Source organism: Castanea sativa, chromosome 2 (assembly GCF_040712315.1).
Source record: "Castanea sativa cultivar Marrone di Chiusa Pesio chromosome 2, ASM4071231v1".
Classification (NCBI taxonomy): domain Eukaryota; kingdom Viridiplantae; phylum Streptophyta; class Magnoliopsida; order Fagales; family Fagaceae; genus Castanea; species Castanea sativa.
This window is the reverse complement of record NC_134014.1, coordinates 14,824,253-14,845,103: the sequence shown is the minus strand read 5'-3', so window position 1 is coordinate 14,845,103 and position 20,851 is coordinate 14,824,253. Positions and strand designations below refer to the sequence as shown.

The 20,851-nt window shown below is 36.8% G+C and overlaps 1 pseudogene; it reads left to right on the top strand.

Moving 5' to 3' along the window:
• Nucleotides 1-659: 659 nt before the first annotated feature.
• On the top strand, nucleotides 660-20,594 carry LOC142625761 (calmodulin-binding transcription activator 1-like; annotated as a pseudogene).
• Nucleotides 20,595-20,851: the final 257 nt, after the last annotated feature.

The window sequence follows — 20,851 nt, the reverse complement described above, 5'->3', positions numbered from 1 at the left end:
AGTTTTTATTTTAGTTTTAAATTAAACCCTATAATTTCATAAGATAATAAGAGGAAGTTTTATATTATTTCATTTTATTAAAAGATAGAAAATTAAGAAGAAGTTTATCAATATGGGGATTAAAAAACCACATCTTAATCTATCAGTAGTTCTAGGATCACAAATTACTCTACAACTATTTTACCACAACTTTGACGTGATAGATTGTGAGTAGTTAATCATCATTTATACATGAACTTATCATTTTTTCTTTATCAATCACACTCTACCAGTCACAATTGTGACAAAAAATTAGAAAACAATTAGTAACCCTAGACTTTTCCATACAATAACCTGAATAATTTTTAACTAATCACAGAACACAAAGAATGGTCCTCTCATATTCATAATAAAGTTTACTCATTACATTCAAGATACCATTTATCAGGACACGTAGTTCAAGGAATTTTCCCAATCACACGGCCCAATCCCATAGCTTACGGCTTGGTCCAAAAGAAAGCGACTTCTTTTATTTTGGATGAACGAAAGAAAGCGATCTACCACGTCAGACATAATCTGAATCCAGTGTAAACGCAAACCAATCTTCATTGACTTGAATCTCTCTCTCTTTCTTTTTCTCTTTATTATTATTATTTTTTTTTTCTTCCTATAGTGCCTTTCACGCGCTTCTCTGTCACAGTTTTTATTTCTATTTCTTTCGATACGGTTCGTTTCTTCGAACCCACAGACACCTCCATATCTCTCCCTCGCATTTCTCTCATTTTCACCATTGCTGATAGGGTTTTCCATCTTCTCCAATCTTCCTAAATCTTTGCCTGTAATTATTTTTTTCTCATATCTTTAATTCTTGCGGATTTACTTTTCTTTTTCGTTCTTTAAGCTCTGGTTCTTGATCGTTTTCTTAAGATTTTTTTTTTTTTTTTTGGTTTTTTGGTTTCGTTTGCAGGTTCAGAATCGGTTTTGTGGTTTCGCAATTCTGAGCTTCGCTCATGAAAGCTAGGGTTTATGGCTGAGAGTAGAAGATACGTTCCAAATCAACCATTAGGTATGATTTCTTTTACCTCATTAGTCTCATTTTTGTATGCGTTTTCGAGGTTCAGAAATTTGATATTTCAAATGTGATTTTTGGTTAAAGAATGGTAAATGGTTCAAGGATATGAATCTTTGTTTTCTTGATGGATTTTGTCTCATTTTGGTTCTTTGTGAATGTTATGCTCTAATTTTTGTGTCTGTGTGTGTAATGGCTGAATGCTACTCTGTTTAATTTCATGCATGCATGCACGCTTGTTAAGAACTTCATGGTACATGTTGATGTTGATTCTTTAAAAGAATAAATATATCAAACAGGTTTATTTTGAGTTTCAGCATTCTTACTTTACATGTAATTCGTTAGATGTGTACAATGCAGCATACTTGTTATAAAGGTGATTGTTACCAAATTTGGATTTGGGAGTGTTGATCTAGTAGCTTTTCTTTTACTATATTTCAGCTATTGTGGGGTTATATTTCAGCTTTTCTTTTCTTTTACCAAATTTGTTTTGTGATTTTGACATTTTGGTTATACTGCATGTTTTCCATACAAGTAGAATGGCTTTTAATAATGTAGTAGTTAACCATCTCCTCCTGGATGTTGGCAGACCTTGACAGGATAGTGACAGAAGCTCAACACCGTTGGCTTCGGCCAAATGAAATCTGTGAAATACTTCGCAACCATCAAAAGTTTCCGTTACGGTCAGATCCACCTGTTAGGCCTCCAGGTTGTAACCAGCATACATCTCTGTATCTTTTTTCAATTGTTTGTTGTTGGACATTTGGGTGTAATAAACAGCTGCATTTACATTTTCTTGTATGAATTTGTACTTTATTATTTCTCCATCTTCTTTGAGTTAGGCTGTGAATTCTTACTAATTTTATTACTTCCCTAAGAATCAGCTTTTGTGCCCACTCCAATGTGTTCCATGTGCTCAATTTTAAGAGAATTCTCCAATTGTAGGCCTGCTCAAGTCACACCTCACACCTCACACCTTGATCTGTTGTGATTTTTTTTTTCTTTGCACTTTCACCTCAGTACTAGGAAAAGGTGTTTGTAACACATAATACTCATGTTTATCATTTATGAAGAATCTAGTAATCCTTTACTACAACGGGAGTAAATATGTGGGGATAAGGATTATTGGCATATGGTGTAGTTGATTTTGTTAAAGCCTATTTATAAGATAAGATATTGGAACTTAGGCTTAGTTGAGTTAATTCATGGAAGATTATATGGTACATTTAGAAGTAGACCAGTTGTTAGTAATGTGCATGATGAAGTGGTTAGTGGTAACTACTTAGAAACAATCAGAGCTTTTGGTTCCAACAAGCTTACATCAGGAGTTGGCAATTTGCCTATTAGTTTTGGGCTTTATACATTTGATATGCTCTCAAGAGAGGTCATGATGCATGACGTTAGATATATTTTTCCTTGATAAATCTAGTGTGGGAATTAAACTCCATATTTAGAATAATTGAGAGATGTCTAAATAAGATTTGGGCTTAAATGGGTTGCTTTTAGTGCCAATAGGACTGCAGATGACTGAATTACAAAAAATAAAATAAAAAATTGATGTCTAGAAGATACCTAAAGTGATTCTTTTATCATTTGGGAGAAATTATTTGTAGGTCTATTTTGAGTACAACTTAATGGGGTAGTGTTGGAAAAGATTTCTGGTCAAGAAATATTTATCTAGTTATAGGGAATTAATAATATGGAAAATATGGTTTGTAATGTTTTATGTCACAAATGTGGGCTGAATTTTACCACGACAAGAATGCCAAATGTTTGACTTTTAGTATTCGAAATAAGTAAATATTCAAGAGCTAGAGGTCAATGATTTTCATTTTGCGCCTTTCTCTCAATAACCAAATTTTGATGTGGTTATGTGTAATATAGTCTAAACAGAGTCTTACTAATGTGAGGTAGTACCGGGAAGCCAAAGAAAATGTGATTTGAGTTTCCAAGTTTCTGTGTGCTACTGTGCACTTGTTTTAGTAAAAGATTGTTCTTTGCGAGGTTCTTCCTTGTTGTCTGACAGTGTTTTGTAGGTTGTGAACTTTATGTCCTGGCTCAGCACGTAGCAAATTGGTTTTGCTTATTTGGAGGGTCCATAGTAGGTTTTTTTGGCTCTATGAGGCACAGAGTCTCTTTTGTTATTAAAATCTTTAAATGCTATTAACTGAAGGATATTTCTAAAATCCTGATAATAACAGTAATATTTGAATAGCCTTTCTTGTTGCTACTTTGTGAGGTTTATTTTATTTTATTTTTTAGTTAGTAAATTTTGGTCCTTGGGCCCTGGGGATATGATATTATAAATGTGCATGTGTGTTTGCATATGTATGTATAAAAAATGTGTATATTTTTCTATTTAGAAAAGTACCATTTCCCTCTTGCTCCTTTCTCTGTGCAAAATCATCCAACACTATTTTGTTTACCAGTGCATGTACTGTTGTCTGTTCAAACATCACAAGCTACTCTTCTTATAGAGATGGAATGTTATTATTCTCTGTTAGCATTCAAATAGCAACTAAATATTTTTATTTTTCAGCTGGTTCTCTGTTTCTGTTTGATCGAAAAGTTATTCGGTATTTTCGTAAAGATGGTTACCGGTGGAGGAAGAAGAAAGATGGGAAAACTGTTAAAGAAGCTCATGAAAAGTTGAAGGTGTGCTGTTCAATTTATTATTTGTAAGTTCACTATTTTTTTTTTGTTTTGGGTGGGGGGTAGGGTTGGTAGTAATTTTTTTTTTTATGACGAGGAACCCTCTTAAGGTATGGTCCAGGGGACCACCCGTGAAGGGCAAAACCCGAGATGCCTACACACCCCCACTGAGCAGGCATTAATAAATCACGAAATGCTTCAGCTAAGAGTCGAACTAGAGACTTCTGGGTTTACAGTTAGTCAGACACTTTCCCTTTGCCTAGGCATTACCTTCTGTAGCTAGACGTTCTTTCTCTGGATGATAGTTCTTGCCAGGCAACACCAAGTAATAGATCAATAGGGCTCCTTTGTATTTGAATTAATTTGTTCTTTGGCTAAATGGATCTATTATTTATAAGCACTCACACCTATCAAATATATATATATATATATATATATATATATATATATATTTATAAGCACTCACAATGGAACAATTAAGTTATTTACTACACTTTTTACTAGTGGGTGTGTCTAGCATCAACCCTAGAAAAGAAATTTTGGGTCATATGATTCACTAGTAATTTCTAAATGCAATTTAAAACATCTAATACAATAACCACCACCACAAAGCCTTAGTTTTTTTTTTTTTTTGATAAGTAATAAAGATTTATTGATATAAAAAAAGGAGATACCCAAGTACACAGGGAGTATACAGGGGTGTACATATCAAATACAAAAATTACATAAATCAAGTAAATCCAAAATTGAAGAAAAATGTTGGTTTCTCCACACCGAGAACCAATCCAATAAGGTTCTAAAAAATGAGAGCTTGAGATCAGGCATGGAACACTCATTGTCCTCAAAACACCTACTATTTCTTTCCTTCCAAATACACCACATTAAAAAATGAGGAATAACAATCCATATATCTCCATTACAATGGCAACCAAATCGACCTTGCCAGCAAGCAAGAAGCTCAACATATGACATTGGCATAACCCAACAAACTCCAAATAAACCCAAAACCACATCCCACAACTCCAAAGCAATTAGACAATGAAGAAATAGATGGTCAATAGTTTCACTATTACACTTGAACGTGTAACATCAATCCAAAATGCATACTTTTTTTTTTTCCTTAAATTGTCAATTGTAAGACATTTCCCCAAGGCAACAGTCTATTCAAAGAAAGCCACTTTAGAAGGATTCTTTTGTTTCCAAATGCTCTTCCAAGGGAAAAACTACTCACTATGGCCAGCTAGAAGATGGTAATACACACTAACCATAAACCCCTTACTCTTATCAGGTAACCAACATCTCTTTATCCTCTTCAATCCCCCTCATATCCCCTCATAGGAGTGCCATAAATGGTATCAATGAAGCTCCAGAAAGCTTCCAATTCCCGATTATGCACGTCCCTACAAAGATGTATCTCCCAATGAAGGATTCCATTGGTGTACCTCGTTAGATCAGCCACACTTGCCTCTTTATTTCGACAAATTCTAAATAATTCAGGATAGCAGTTTGCAAGAGAAGATGTTCCACACCATCGATCTAGCCAGAACTGCACTTTTGATCCATCTCCAATTTCATACAAGATAAAGTGGGCCACCCCCATCTAATATTTTTCCACAAATTAAGTCCATATGGATTAGAGGATGAGCTAGAACACCAACCACCCCAATCACAACCATACTTCACCTCTATTACTTGTCGCCAAAGAGCATTCCTTTCTTGCCCAAATCTCCATAACCACTTCCCTAATAAAGCTACATTAAAAATTCTCAGGTTCCTAATCCCCAAACCACTTGGAGAAAGTGGAGCACAAGCAGTAGCCCAATTAACAAGATGAAATTTGGGTTCATCCCCTAGGCCACCCCATAGAAAGTTCCGTTGAAGTCTTGTAATTTGGATAGCCACTGAAGTAGGAATAGGAATAGGAAATAAAGAAAGAAAATAAGTAGGAAGATTTGAGAGAGTACTTTTAATTAAAGTGACTCTACATCCCTTGGATAATTATAATTTTTTACAACTTGCTAATTTTTTTTTCCATCTTCTCCAGAATTGGAATCCAAATTGTCTTATCCTTGAATTTTGCCTCCAAAGGAAGACCCAAATTGTCATTGGAAGAGGCCCTTGCTTACAGCCTAGGACAGCCAACAAAAGCTCATTGTTATGAACTGCCTCCACAGCCCCCAGTTCAGACTTACCCAAGTTTATCTTCAGACCCGACACCACCTCAAACCAAATGAGCACCATGTGGAGAATCAACATTTGATCAAGATTAGCATCACAAAAAATTAGAGTATCATCAATGAAAGGAGATGGGAAACCACCAAAGATCTTCTTGTAGACTCACCTACACGAAAACTTAGCAGATGACCTTCATGGACTGCCTTAGCTTACATTCTATCAACGACTTCCATGACCAAGGCAAATAACAAAGTGGACAAAGGATCGCCTTGCCGCAACCCCCTTGAACACTCAAAAAACCCATAGGGAAAACCATTAATAAGGACAAAAAAGCGCACAGTTGATAAGCAAAATGAAATCCATTGCCCCCACTTATCAGAAAAGCCACAACGCTCAAGCAAGTGTGTAAGAAATCCCCAATTCACATGATCAAAGGTTTTTTCTATGTCCAATTTACATAACAACCCTGGTAGACCAGACTTCAACCTACTGTGAAGACATTCATTAGCAATAAGAATGGAATCAAGAATCTGCCTATTTAGAAAAAAAGCATTCTGAGGTGCTGAAATGATCTCCTAAAACCATGCAAAGTCAAATAGCCAAAAATTTAGCAAGTATTCTATAAACCAGCCCAATAAGGCTAATAGGCCGAAAATCCTTTACTTCCACTGCTGCAGTTTTTTTAGGAATGAGAGCAATGAAAGTTGCATTTAAGCTTTTTTCAAAATGACCTGTAACATGGAAATGGTGGAATACAACCATGATATCCGATTTGAGAATTGCCAACAAGCTTGAAAGAATGCCATAGAAAAACTATCTGGCCCAGGTGATTTGTCCCCATTAAACTCCCTGATGACTTCAAAAATCTCAATTTTCTCAAAAGGTCTCTTTAACCAATCCACATTATCCTCTGAAATCCTTGGAAAATCCAACACATCCGGGTTCAGAGTATAAATTCATATAGAATTGTTCAATATGGTTGGCAATCCTATCCTGGTTGGAAGACAAAGCCCTATCAATCATAAGATTTTCAATACTGTTATTTCTTCTATTAGAGTTAGCCATCCTATGAAAAAACCTCGTATTGGAGTCCCCCTCCTTTAAGTACAACACTCTGGGCTTTTGTCTCCAACTAATCTCCTCTAACAAGGCTGTCTTCTTAAGTTTAGAGCAGAATGTTGCTTTTTCCAATTTTTCCTCCTTTGTTAGAGGTTGATTCTCCTCTTTAACATCTAAAGCATTCAACTTACTCCTTAGTTGCTGTTTCTTGGCTGTGATATTGCCAAAATCTGTTTCGTTCCACTTCTTTAGATCCGTTTTTAGAACAGTCAACTTCTTGGCAAGTATGTAGCTAGGAGTCCCTTGAAAATGGTAATTCTCCCACCAGGACTTCACCTTGTCCATAAACCCCTCCGCCTCCAACCGCATATGCTCAAAACGAAAAGGGATTCGCCCTCTTCAATGATTCCCACTCTCCAAAAGAATTGGAAAGTGACCAGGACCACCCCAAAGCCTTAGCCTCAATTTTTTTGGGGTCAGCTATGGCTATGGATCCTCAACAAATTTAAGACATCTAATGCTATCCACCAAAAAAAAAAAAAAAATCCATTTGCATGTCTCTTAGTTGGGATCATTAGGCCTTGTTTGTGCTTTAATCATTGAATAGGATGGAACTCATGTATAAGATCATTTTTATCCACACTAGCAGCTGATGAATGTCTAAGACATGTATCCCTTAACATGTTTCATTGCATGTGTAATATTAGTAGTTTCAACAAGTATTTAGTATTTACTAATGCTGCTACTTCACATTTTTTGATAATTTTATTAATACATTTAGCTTGATGATTAAATGTATTTTGTTTGTGTTCATGCTTTTTTAATGTAGCTAAGCTTTGTCTAGGAAGGCCAATCATTGTTACTGTTGTTTTAGTGAAGTTATTCACATTTCCAAATATCAATGTAAATCTCTTCACTTCGGATTGTAGTTGATTGCATTGGTATTGAGCTTTGGGCTGCTTAATTAATTAGTTTCACTGGTTTATGTGTAGGCTAACAGTGTGGATGTTCTCCATTGTTATTATGCCCATGGTGAGGAAAATGAGAACTTCCAGCGAAGAAGCTATTGGATGCTGGACGCGTAAGTGTTGCTTAGATTAAAATTTTTAAAGCCTTTCAAGTTTCAAATTTTGTTTTCAGTGGACTGTGTGATGCGGGAGACACAAGAAGATTTTATTTAGTATTATTTATGTTTGCAAGTTAATTGCATTGTTATGTTTTAGGTCTCAGTAGTTTATTAGGCTATTAGTATTTTAATTTGGAAGCAAGCTTATTTTTGTAACAAGCCAATTAGGGTTTCCTAGCCAATTAGACTAGAGTTTAGCAATCCTTTATAAGCAACCTATTGTACTTCTTTGAGGATAGTTGATATTTTAATGAATGAAAAAAAAAATGGTCGTTTGGTCTTTCTTTGGTCTGGTGCTGACTCTAGGTCCACCCCAGGTACTGACTTTTAGTGGTTTTTTCGTTTGGTGCAAGCAAGGCCTAGGTGCTGACTCCTAGGTCATATCCTTTATTTTCTTGTTGTTTAATTTTGTTTTGGTTGTCCAGCATTAGTTTTGGTATCAGAGCAGAATCTGTTTGAAGCATCACCGCAGTCAAGAACCAGAAAATAAATTTTTTTTTTTAAATCCATCACTATCGTGTTTTTCTCCACCAAAAAGTTGTCATTTTTTCTATTTGGTACGAGAAAGTTGTCATATAGTTGTGTTCCCATTAAAATATCCAGATTTTGAAGCCAACTAGAAAACTCTAGCCCAGAACCCACAATCAAGTCTCCAAATCCCTTGCAACCACAAAGAGAGAGAGGAGAGATAAGAGCCCATCGCTGTCATCACCCCACACCACCACCTACAAACGCCCACAATCAGATCTGGTCAATTCTTTCACGAAGTTTGCTTCGCATGCCACCCATCACCTCTGTTCCGCGCCACCACAAGCCCACCAAACTAATGGGAGCCGCGCCATCGAGACTTCGCCGAACCCAACTGCAGCACCAAGCTCAACCTGATCCCTTAAGGTAACTCATAAATAGTATTTGTGTTAAAATCCCAGCACACTTCTCTTTTCAATACCCAATCCTTATGACCTCATGTGATACATTACATGTGCTTAACCCATTAACCCCAGCACAAACCCGTTAAAAAGAAAAGAAAAAATTCTTTACCTGGCCCAATTTTCCCTTTAAAAGTCCACCCATGAGCCCCATTTCCTAACAAACGCATGCCTAAGCCTATTGTTTGACAACCTAGTACTATACCAAACCATAAAACCTTCCTGACCAAAAATAAAAAAGCAGAAAATTAAGTTTGTCTCTGTGTTTTGTGCCTCTAAGTTGGAGCTGCAAAATGACTTCCTTTGATAGAGAACTTGAGAAGCAGCTTAAGGATAGAGAATTTGAGAAACAGATTAAGGAGGCTAAAAATAGACTCCTTAACCCTCCTTCCTCCATTAATGATCTCCTCCCTCTTCTTGATAAAGTTGAAAATTTGTTAGCATACGTGGAGCAAGAACCATCCAAATTAATGCGAGATGCAATTTTACCCTCAGTGAAGGCACTAATCAATAATAAACTTTTGAGACATGCTAAAATGGACGTGAATGTTTTAGTTGTATCTTGCATATTGAGATTACAAGAATAGCAGTACCAAATTCCCCATATAAGGATGAGCAAATGAAGGAAATATTACAGTTGATTGTGGCAGCATTTGAAAATATGTCTCATAAGTCTACTTGCTCTTATAAGAAGGTGGTTTCAATTCTTGATACCATTGCAAAGGTCAAGTTATGCTTGGTGATGCTGGATCTTGAGTGTGATGCATTAGTTGTTGAAAGTGAAGACATAATTATGAATATGGTCATAGATGAAAGTGAAGACATTTCCTTGGATCTTCTCAGTTCACTTTTTGCTAGTGTAAGAAAGGAAAATCAGAATGTTTCACCTATGTCATGGAAACTGGGTCAGCAAATAATCATTAGGATTAATGCCCAGCTAGAAAAGATAATGGCACCCACTCAAAAACAACGCAGCAATTTTGAGAGTGCACATGATGTGAAAGTTGAAGTTGTTGAATGTGCTTCTAATCAACCCTCCATAGCGCTTGAAGATCTACATCTTGGTGAAGTTGAAGAGGTTAAAACCACACTGTTTCCTTAGGTTTATAAGGCTCAAGATGAGATTTTATTGATTCTACACAGTGATTTTGTTATTCTAAATGAGTTTGATGTGGTGGAATTCAAGGTTTATGTGCTCCCTAAGGTGATTCCAGACTTGAAGCAAGTATTACTTGTCAACATTCTAATCCTTCAATGCTTTAAAATTTGAGTTCGAGTTTTTTCCAACCAAAGGAGGATGATGCGAGAGACACAAGAAGATTTTTATTTGATATTATTTGTTTGCAAGTCAATTGTATTTTTATATTTTAGGTCCTAGTAGTTTATTAGGCTATTAGTATTTTAATTTGTAAGCATAATTATTTTATTTTTGTAATAAGACAATTAGGGTTTCCTAGCCAATTAGAACTAGGGTTTACCAATCCTTTATAAGCAACCTATTGTAATCCTTGAGAGATAGTTGATATTTTGATGAATGGAAAAAATGGCCGTTTGATCTCTCTTTGGTCTAGTGCTAACTCCAGATCTACCCTAGGTGTTGACTCCTGATGGTTTTCCCACTTGGTGTTGACTCCTAGGTCATATCCTTTTATTTTCCTCTTTTCATTTTGTTTTGGTTGTCCTGCATCACTGTGTTTGAACACTATGTAAAAATTATCAAATGAATACCATGTAAAAATTATCCATTCATCAAAAAGGTTCTCTACCTTAGTAAGGATAGGTGGTGGAGGTCAAAGGTTTTGGCCAGTGGGGCAAAGTTATACAAATGAAAAACCACCTAGCACAAACTTGTAAGGATTTTAAACCATGGTTGAAGGTGCTAGATGATATTATTTTGCCAAAATTTTGGAAAAATTAAAAAAATAAATGAGGAGCTCTGCAACTTGATGATGATTTTGATGTTGAATGTCTTCAAGAAGAAGATTTACAAAATGTTTCAAGTTTATAATAGATATACCATTAATATATTTATATCAATAATTTTTTCATCAATTTGATAAAGTATCTGTGTATCTTCCAATACACAATATGATACGATATATGATGTCCTAGCGGTCTTTGAAGAGTTTTTCCATCATTGCAAGTTTGAAAAATCCCTTAATGCGACCTTCATTGCTTTAATTCCTAAAAGGAATGATGCTTCCAATATTAGAGATTTTCGTCCTATTAGTTTGGTGGGGAGTGTGTATAAAATCCTGGCTAAGGTCTTGGCTAATTGCTTGAGAGTGGTTTTAGATCAATTGATTTCTGAGAATCAGAATAGCTTTGTGGGTGGGAGACAAATCCTTGACTTGGTTCTCATTGCGAATGAGTGTGTGGATAGTCGTGGGAAGAGTAGGGTTCCTGGAGTCATTTGTAAGCTCGATATGGAGAAAGCCTACGATCATGTGAATTGGGAGGCTTTGTTGTATCTACTGAATAGGATGAGTTTTGGAGTGAAGTGGTGTAAGTGGATCTGTTCTTGTATATCCACAATTCATGTCTCTGTTTTGATTAATGGGTCCCCAGCTGATTTCTTTGGTAGCTCAAGGGGTTTAAGACAAGGAGATCTGCTATCTCCTATGCTATTTTTGATCTTGATGGAGGTGCTTAGTAGGTTGTGGAGAAGAATGGAGGGAGCTGGCTTGATTCGTGGTTTTAATTTTGAGGGTAGGAGGGATGGTGGGGAACGTGTTTCACATCTATTATTTGCAGATGATACTATCCTCTTTTGTGATGCAGATGTGAAGCAAATTCGTCATATTCGGTTGTTGCTCCTTAGTTTTCAGGCGGTAACAGGTTTGAAGGTCAATGTGCATAAGAGCGAAATGGTTTCTATAGGGGAGGTTGGTGATGTGCATGCTCTAGCGGATATATTGGGCTGCAAAGTTGGATCTTTACCTATGTTGTATCTTGGCATGCCGCTGGGGGCTCCTCACAACTCCCCTTCAATCTGGAATACAATTTTGGAAAATATTAACCGGAAATTATCTGGATGGAAGAAGTTGTACTTGTCTAAGGGGGGTCGTTTGATGTTACTCAAGAGTACGCTTTCTATTCTTCCGACTTACTTTCTATCGTTGTTCTCAATTCCTACTCATGTGACTAATAAAATTGAAAAGATGCAAAGGGATTTCCTGTGAGGAGATAGCAAGATTCATTTGGTAGGATGGGACAAAGTTTGTGCGCCTATAGCTAATGGTGGCTTAGGGATAAGGAAACTCACTACCTTCACTACCTTTAATAAGGCTTTATTGGGGAAATGGTTGTGGCGGTTTGGTAAGGAAGAGGGTCGTTTATGGAGGCGGGTAGTAGCTTCAAAATATGGGGAAGATTGGGGGGGGGGGATGGACCTCAAAGCTGGGTAGGGGAGCTCATGGGTGTGGTTTGTGGAGAAGCATCCACATGGGTTGGGAGGATTTCAGCAAAAATTGTCAGTTTGTGGTTGGGTTGGGGAATAGGGTGAGGTTTTGGCAGGATGGGTGGTATGGGGATCAACCTTTTCAATTGGCTTTTCCTAGGCTGTATGGCATTGCCATTGATAAGGAGGCTTCTGTTGAAGCTTCTTTGCATAGGCAGGGGGCGGAGGATAGAAGATTTTGGAATGTTCGGTTTAGTAGATTTTTTAATGATTGGGAGATGGATGAAGGGCTGCGGTTTCTTCGTATGTTAGGTGCTATAATCCCTTCTATGGATGTTGAAGACCGGATGAGTTGGAAATTGAAGCCTAATGGGGCTTTTGACATCCGGTCGTACTATAACAAATTAAGAAATTCTCTTTCAACTATCTTTCCTTGGAAAGCTATTTGGAGAGTAAAGGCCCCTAGGCGAGTTTCTTTTTTTGTTTGGTGTGTAGCTTGGAATAAGATCCTAACGGAAGACAATCTGAGATTGAGGAGATTGGTTTTTGTGGATTGGTGCATTATGTGCCGTCATTGTGGAGAGACGGTAGATCACCTTCTTCTTCATTGTGAGGTGGCCTATCGGTTATGGAGCTTTGTTTTTATAACTTTTGGCTTGGCTTGGGTTATGCCTAGTTCGATTCCAGACTTGCTTTTTGGATGGTGGAATTGGCTGGGGAAGCATTCGTCTCAGATCTAAAATTTAGTCCCGTTGTGCATCCTTTGGTGTATTTGGAAGGAGCGGAACCGGAGGACTTTTGAGGACTTGGATAGCTCTAGTGATCAGTTGCTTGCTTCTTTTTGTGGAACTTTATTTGATTGGTCTCGGGCGTGGGGACTCACGTCTAGTGATTCTCTCCCCTCTTGTTCCCTTCTCCTATTGTAATTTCTTTGTTGTTTGGTTTTCTCTCTTGTTTCTCTTTGTTTTCTTTTTCTTGTATTTTTGGGTTGCTATGTGTTTTTCAGGCATAGAGTAACCTTTGTATATATATCATTCTTATCAAAAAAAAAAAATTAAAAAAAATGATTCATGATATGATTCAAGTTTTGACAACTGTAGTTACCCTTTCTATATAAGGAATAAATAGTAAGAGGACTGAGATCAAGAATTTTTAGCTCCTCTCTATTCTGTGCAATATCATTTTTCATTTACATCAACAATTATTTTAATACATGTATTTTGTTTTCATTTTTGACATATATTTTCCTCTCTTCAGGTGCTTAGAACACATTGTTCTTGTACATTACAGAGAAGTAAAAGAGGTCTGCCCTGCTTTTATGCTCTTCTATGGCCTTTAATTTAATTCTGTAGTTTTTTAAAAAAAAAATGATTTTCTCTAAGATTGTTGTTAAAATTTTAAAAACTCCCTAATGGGTAAATTGGTGTATTTAAAATGCTTTTGTGAGAATTAGTGTTTTGTTATTGGTTATTTACACAGATCCCCAATGGGTTTTTTGATAAGTAATAAGTTTATTGATGTAAAAAAAAGGGGAACACCCTAGTACACAGGGAGTGTACGAGGGTTAAACGAGAACAAAAATTACAAGAATCTAAGAAATCAAGAAAAGATAAAAATGATTGGTTCTGCAATGCAGCCAACCAATCCATTAAAGTTCTAAAGAAAAATAGTTTCAAGTTTGATATGGATCTCTCCTTATCTTCAAAGCACCGACTATTTCTCTCCCTCCAAAGGCACCACAATAAGCAATGGGGAACCATCAACCGTATATACCATTTCGATGACGACCAAATCTGCCTTGCCAACATGCTAGAAGCCACATTACAGATTGGGCATAACCCAGCTCACTCCAAACAAACCGAGCACCATAGCCCACAGATCTATTGCTAGCGGATAATGAAGAAAAAGATGATCAACCGATTCACCAATATACTTGCACATGTAGCACCAATCCAATATCCAAACCTTCCTTTTTCGTAGATTGTCAATTGTTAAGCATTTCCCTAAAGCAGCAGTCCAAAGAAAGAAAGCTACTCAGGAAGGAATCTTTTGTTTCCAAATGCTTTTCCAAGGAAACGAATAGTCGTTAGAGCCCACTGAGAGACTATAATAATCCTTAACCATGAAGCCCTTCTCACTTTCGGATTTCCAGCACATCTTATCCTCCCCAAACCCTCTCACCAAAGTACCATATATGGTATCCATGAAACCAGCCAGTGCCTCTATTTTTTGAGCATGCACACCCCTAAAGAAACTGACATCCCAAAACAGGGTTCCATTATCAAACTTCATAATCTCAACCACACTTACCTCCTGATTTCAGCAAAATCGAAACAATTTAGGATAGCTGACTGCAAGAGATGTTTCACCACACCAACGGTCTTGCCAAAATTTCACCCTAGACCCATCCCCAATATCATATAGAATGTGGCGAGAAAAAGAAGGCCATCCTTGACTAATAGTTTTCCACAAGCTAACAGATCCCCAATGGGTTTTAAACGAACTTGTCCTCTAACCTATTCTTATTGGGGGAGGAGGTGGCATTTGAGCTTGAGCTTAGTGGCTTGTATAATTGAATTTGTTGGTCATGTGAAGACTTGCTATCACTGATTAAAATTGAATGTAGATTAGTTGATTTTACTGGAATTCTTATATTTTACTTTCCTATCCTTTATGTGGCTTAGGTGTTCTGTTATACTTTGTGATGCTATGTAGGGGTACAAGTCAGGTATCTCTCGCTTGGTGGCGGATCCAGGATCACAGGCTGGAAGCCCTCAAAGTTGTTCTGTACCATGCCCTGCACAAGCAAACTCACCTGCCTCTACGGTTCAGACCTCTTATCCATCAAGTCCAAACAGATTTGACAGAAATGGACGAAAATTATCATCAGAATTTGAGGATGTGGATTCAGGGCGTGATCCACGAGCATCTTCACTTGCTCAACCTATTTTTGGCTCTACATCGCACAGCACTTCTTCTATGCTTGCACATGAAGTCGCAGGTAAATTGTATTACAAACTTACAATGAATTCATGCTTGACTTTTACTAATATAGTTGAATTGTATTATATTAAGAATTAGGTTTTTCTCTTTTCTCCTTCTGCTATGACTTTTGAATTTACTTAGAGAGTCTTTTCTTTTTTATGAGTATAAACCATGAGAAACTTTTAATTTCTAAGATAATGTTAATATGTTATTATTTTTTTCTGACCTTGTGAAGTATCATTACAATTGGTTATAGTCGGTACAATTATTTGGTCTGGTCAAGCATATTTTGCTGGAAACTGTCACTTAATAGTAATTCCCGCATTGTGAATTGTTCCCTTTACTCCTTATTAGACACTTATTTTTGGCTACATTTTATGTAAACTGTCATTTTAATTTTTGGGAAAAATACACAATACCCCCCCCCCCTCGGGGTTTTTAATGTAAAACTTAACTCCTCTGTGGTATTGTTTTATGTGTGAACCGTTAATTATGTAACATTTAGCCTCCCCTGGGATTTTTGAGTGTAACACAAAATCCCCTGTGGTATTTTTTTTATGTGAAAAGGCAGCTCTAAATATAGACATGTGTTATCAAAGGAACAGCTCACTGTTTATTTTAATGGATATTTAATGGCTTACACAAAACAAAAAATATACCACATAGTAGTTTAGTGTTACATCCGGGGTTCTGTATTTTACGGAGAAATTACAGCAGGTTTTGTGTACTTTTCCCTTAATTTTTTATTTTAAACTTTTTGATAATATGTTTTGGGAATTTAGTAGATGTGATCAGGTTGTTGTGCTGCTTTCAGGGTTTCCAGAATTAACAAGGAATTCCCCCGATATATGGTTTTCTGGATCTAAATATCGTGGTTCCGAATCATCCAACTGGGCCGAAATTAACAGCTTGAACATCACAGATGGTGTGAATGGCCATAAATTTATTAAACATCCTACTGGAGCTGACTTTATAACCCATAGGTTAACGGATGCTAGATTGGATACTGATAGCTCTGTTCAAGATGTTGTAACTTGTGGAAATAGATTGATCATAGACAAAGACAACCAGAAATTGATGGCTGCTTCTCAGGGAGTAGTTCAGGTTTGTTTCGTGCAGTCAACAGCCTTTACATATCTTCTATTAATTCCTATTTGATTTCTTACTTGATTACAACTGAGTATAAAATTTCTTAAAAAGGTGTCAAGCCATGCATGCATGTAAAATATGTCATGGTTCAATTCTGTATAAGTGCAGGAGTTGTATTTACCTATTAAAAAAGATGAAAACAATAAGAGAAATAGTGACAGAGAGTACTCTGTAACAGTGTTGATGTATGATGTTTCATGCAATTTAATGTTTATATATCATGTGATTTTAATTGTACTGATCTGCTTGTTCCTTCTGGTTTCTCAGTTAAAAATGCAATATCAAATTGAATGTTAATATTCCTGTCAGTTATTTGTCTGTCGCAATTTCTTTTCATGGATTTTAGATGAATGTTTGCCATGGTAGAATTTCCCCAAGTGAGACTTTTTCCTTGTTCCAGGTGCCACAAGAGCGTGGTTCCAATTTAGTTCGTCCCCAGGTTCAGAATTGTTCAGATCCTCATGTGGTAGTAACTTCAACCATTCATGTTGAAAAGAAATCTGAAGATGGTGGCAAAGATAATAACGAAACTGCTGGGCTGAAGAAACTTGACAGCTTTGGGAGATGGATGGATAAAGAAATTGGTGTGGATTGTGATGATTCCTTGATGGGTTCGGACTCTGGCAATTATTGGAATACGAATACACTTGATGCTGAAAACGACGAGAAGGAAGTATCCAGTTTATCACACCATATGCAGCTGGAGATCAATTCATTGGGGCCTTCTCTTTCCCAAGAACAGGTGTTTACAATTCATGATTTTGCACCAGATTGGACCTATTCTGGGGATACAACAGAGGATACAACAAAGGATAGAACAAAGGTGCATATACTTCAGTTAGAGGCTATTTTTCCTGCATATTCTAAAAATTATGGGTAAATCAGGACATGCCTATTTCCTTTAGTTGTTGATGCTAGAGGATGTAATATATTAAATTATGCCTTTTTTTTTTCTTCCCTATTCTTTGTTTCAGGTTTTAATTGTTGGTAATTTTTTGGTAAGCAAGGAGCTATCTAGCAAGATTAAGTGGGGATGTATGTTTGGTGAGATTGAGGTTTCTGCTGAAGTTCTGTCTGATACCGTCATCAGATGCCAAACTCCTAAACATGCTCCTGGACGTGTTCCATTTTATGTCACCTGCAGCAATAGGTTAGCCTGCAGTGAGGTGAGGGAGTTTGAATATCGTGAAAAACCTTCAGGAATTGTTTTTCCTATGGCTATTAAAAATGCACCAGAAGATGAAGTGCGCATTCAAATGCGCCTAGCAAAACTTTTAAATTTGGCCCAGGTGAGGAAATGGCTGGATTGTTCTGTTCAGGATTGTGATAAATGTAAGCTTAAAAGTACCATATATTCAATGAGATGTGACAGTGGGAAAGATTGGGGAAGGGTTGATGAGACTTCTTTGGCCTTCAATAGTGATCACATGAACCCTAGAGATAGATTGATTCAAAGTTTGTTTAAGGATAGACTTTATGAGTGGCTAATCTGTAAAGTTCATGAAGGAGGTAGAGGAACACATGTTTTGGACAATGAAGGCCAAGGTGTTATACATTTGGCAGCTGCTCTTGGTTATGAGTGGGCCATGCACCCCATAGTTGCTGCTGGTGTCAGTCCCAATTTCAGAGATGCACATGGAAGAACTGGGCTTCACTGGGCATCATATTTTGGGAGGTCAGATTGCTTTCTTAGATTCTCTTCCAAGTATTTTGTCACCTTCTAATGTGTACTTGGGGAAGTAATGGTTTCAAATGCTTTCATATGGCTTATTTTCTTTCTTCATCTGGCTGTCCAGTATATCAATTTGAACTATTCATGTATTACTGAATTACGAATGTCAAATGTGAAGTATAAAAATTATCAATCAAGTTATCTATCTTTATCAAATGCCTCAGTTTTAGTTTTTAAAAGAATGAAATCAAACCGAGAGCACTGTGGATTAAATGTTTATAAGGGACATAAACTCCCTTATCATTTTAAGAAGAACATTTATGCCCCTATTAAATATTTTATGCACAACTCATGAATCTGTATATTGATACAATTCATTATACTTCTTTTTCTTCTTTCTGTAGAGAGGAAACAGTCATTACCCTTCTTAGATTGGGCGCTGCTCCAGGTGCTGTTGAGGACCCAACATCAACATCTCCAGGAGGAAAAACAGCTGCTGATCTAGCATCAAGTAGAGGACATAAAGGGATTGCTGGATATTTGGCAGAAGCAGATCTAACCAGTCACCTTTCTTCACTGACTTTCAATGAAAATGTAATGGACAGTGTTGCTGCAACTATTGCAGCTGAAAAGGCTATTGAGACTGCAGCACAAATTGTGCCATCAGATATGTTAGCAAATGAGAATCTTTCTTTGAAAGGATCTCTAGCTGCTATTAGGAAATCAGCTCATGCAGCTGCTCTGATACAAGCTGAATTCCGGCTAAGATCATTCAATCACAGACAATTAACTAAAAGCAACAATGATATTTCTGAAGCTTCTTCACTTGACCTAGTTGCACTTGGTTCTTTGACCAAGGTCCGAAAATTTAGCAACTATGAGGATTATTTGCATTCTGCTGCAGCTATAAAGATCCAACAAAGATATCGTGGTTGGAAGGGAAGAAAAGAGTTTCTGAAGATACGCAATCGTATTGTGAAAATTCAGGTACTCCCATATTTATGGCGTTTTCTAGTGTTTTATGCATAAAGTTAACATGTTTGCTTACCAGATAACTTTCTGGACAATTGAAAGTTACCATAAGTTGTTCTGTCTTCCATTCACAGCCACAGAGTTTTAACTTCAATTATTATGTCCCTCGAAAGGAGATATATCCTGCTCCATTCCTGTTTTTTTCACTAGTTGGGGTATTTTCTTTCAAGTAAACTGTCCCTGAAGCACCAGATTTGGTTTTTCATTTTTGGCTGATGCTAAATTTCCTTTTATTCTGCTTATTGATCTCAGGCTCATGTTAGGGGACATCAAGTTCGGAAGCAGTATAAAAAGGTTGTTTGGTCTGTTAGTATTGTGGAAAAGGCAATACTGCGCTGGAGGCGGAAAAGGTCTGGTTTGCGAGGATTCCGAGTGGAAAAGGCAAAGATTGAGAAAACTGATGAGTATGAATTCTTGCGAATTGGCCGGAAACAGAAATTTGCTGGAGTTGAGAAAGCTCTAGCTAGAGTCAGGTCCATGGTTCGTTATCCTGAAGCACGTGATCAGTATATGAGGCTAGCTACCAAGTTTGAGAATCTAAAGGTAAATTAGTATTTTATTGTTTCTTCAAATATTAGCTTTCATAATCTATGTGTTTATTGAATTATCTTATCAATCATCTTACGGTTTGAGTTGTCGCAATCATGTAAAATTTTGTAAATTGAAAGATGAAGAGGTCATAGTATGATAGTGAATGGCAGCAACAAATAAGTGTTAGTTGTGTGTTACTTCTTACAAGAAGGTTCTTAGTTACAAAAAACAGTTTTCAATCTAATGTATTATTGTTATGATTCCTGCTGATTGTTGTATTCTACATATTTGCAACTCAACAGATGGGTGATGGAGGGAGTGGTGCAATACTACAAGGTGAAATTTCACAGAAGGGCGGTATGGTGGAAGATTTGGCTGTGCATTCTCAAAGGAACTTGCATTTACAGCAGATCGGTGATTGAAGTTGTCAGGACATTTGGTTTGTCCACTGGTCGTCCTTTTTTTACCTGTAAGTAATGTCTAACACGTTTTACTCGGAGGTTTTGTTGGAGGAGAAAGAGCGTTGGGGAAGTTGTATATGCCCTTTTTTTTTTCCTCTTCTTTTTCTCTGCATGTAAACAGTATTTAGTTACCCGGAATACAGTTAAGGATGCAGGCAGCTTTTAACTGGAATATGGGATATGTGAAATGGCAACATTGACTGATTAGTTTTGATTACTGATTAGTTTTTATTTTTACAAAACACCTATTAGAAGTTGAAAATGGTGTTGGTGATTTTTATTCAGCACATGGTAGGTGCATATGTAGTTTAACTTTGACACAATATCAACTTTGATTTAATATATTCTTTAATAGTGTGATACTCTTTGCCTGAATGATGGGATATAAGTTTGCTTTTGACTAATTCTTACAGGGATTTTTGTGTCTGACTTTATATTGTCAGTTTTTGCTCATTAGTTTGAACTTATGCAGCCTGGAAGCTGTTGGCGTTTGTTGAACTAGATGCATTCATAATCTGCATTTGTTGTTTTTTTTGAAAGGGTGAAGGCTTGAGAAAGATAATCTGGTTGCTTGCTGCCAACTCACTTGGTCTTTTAATTCAAAAGTTTGCATCCTCTCACACAACATTAAA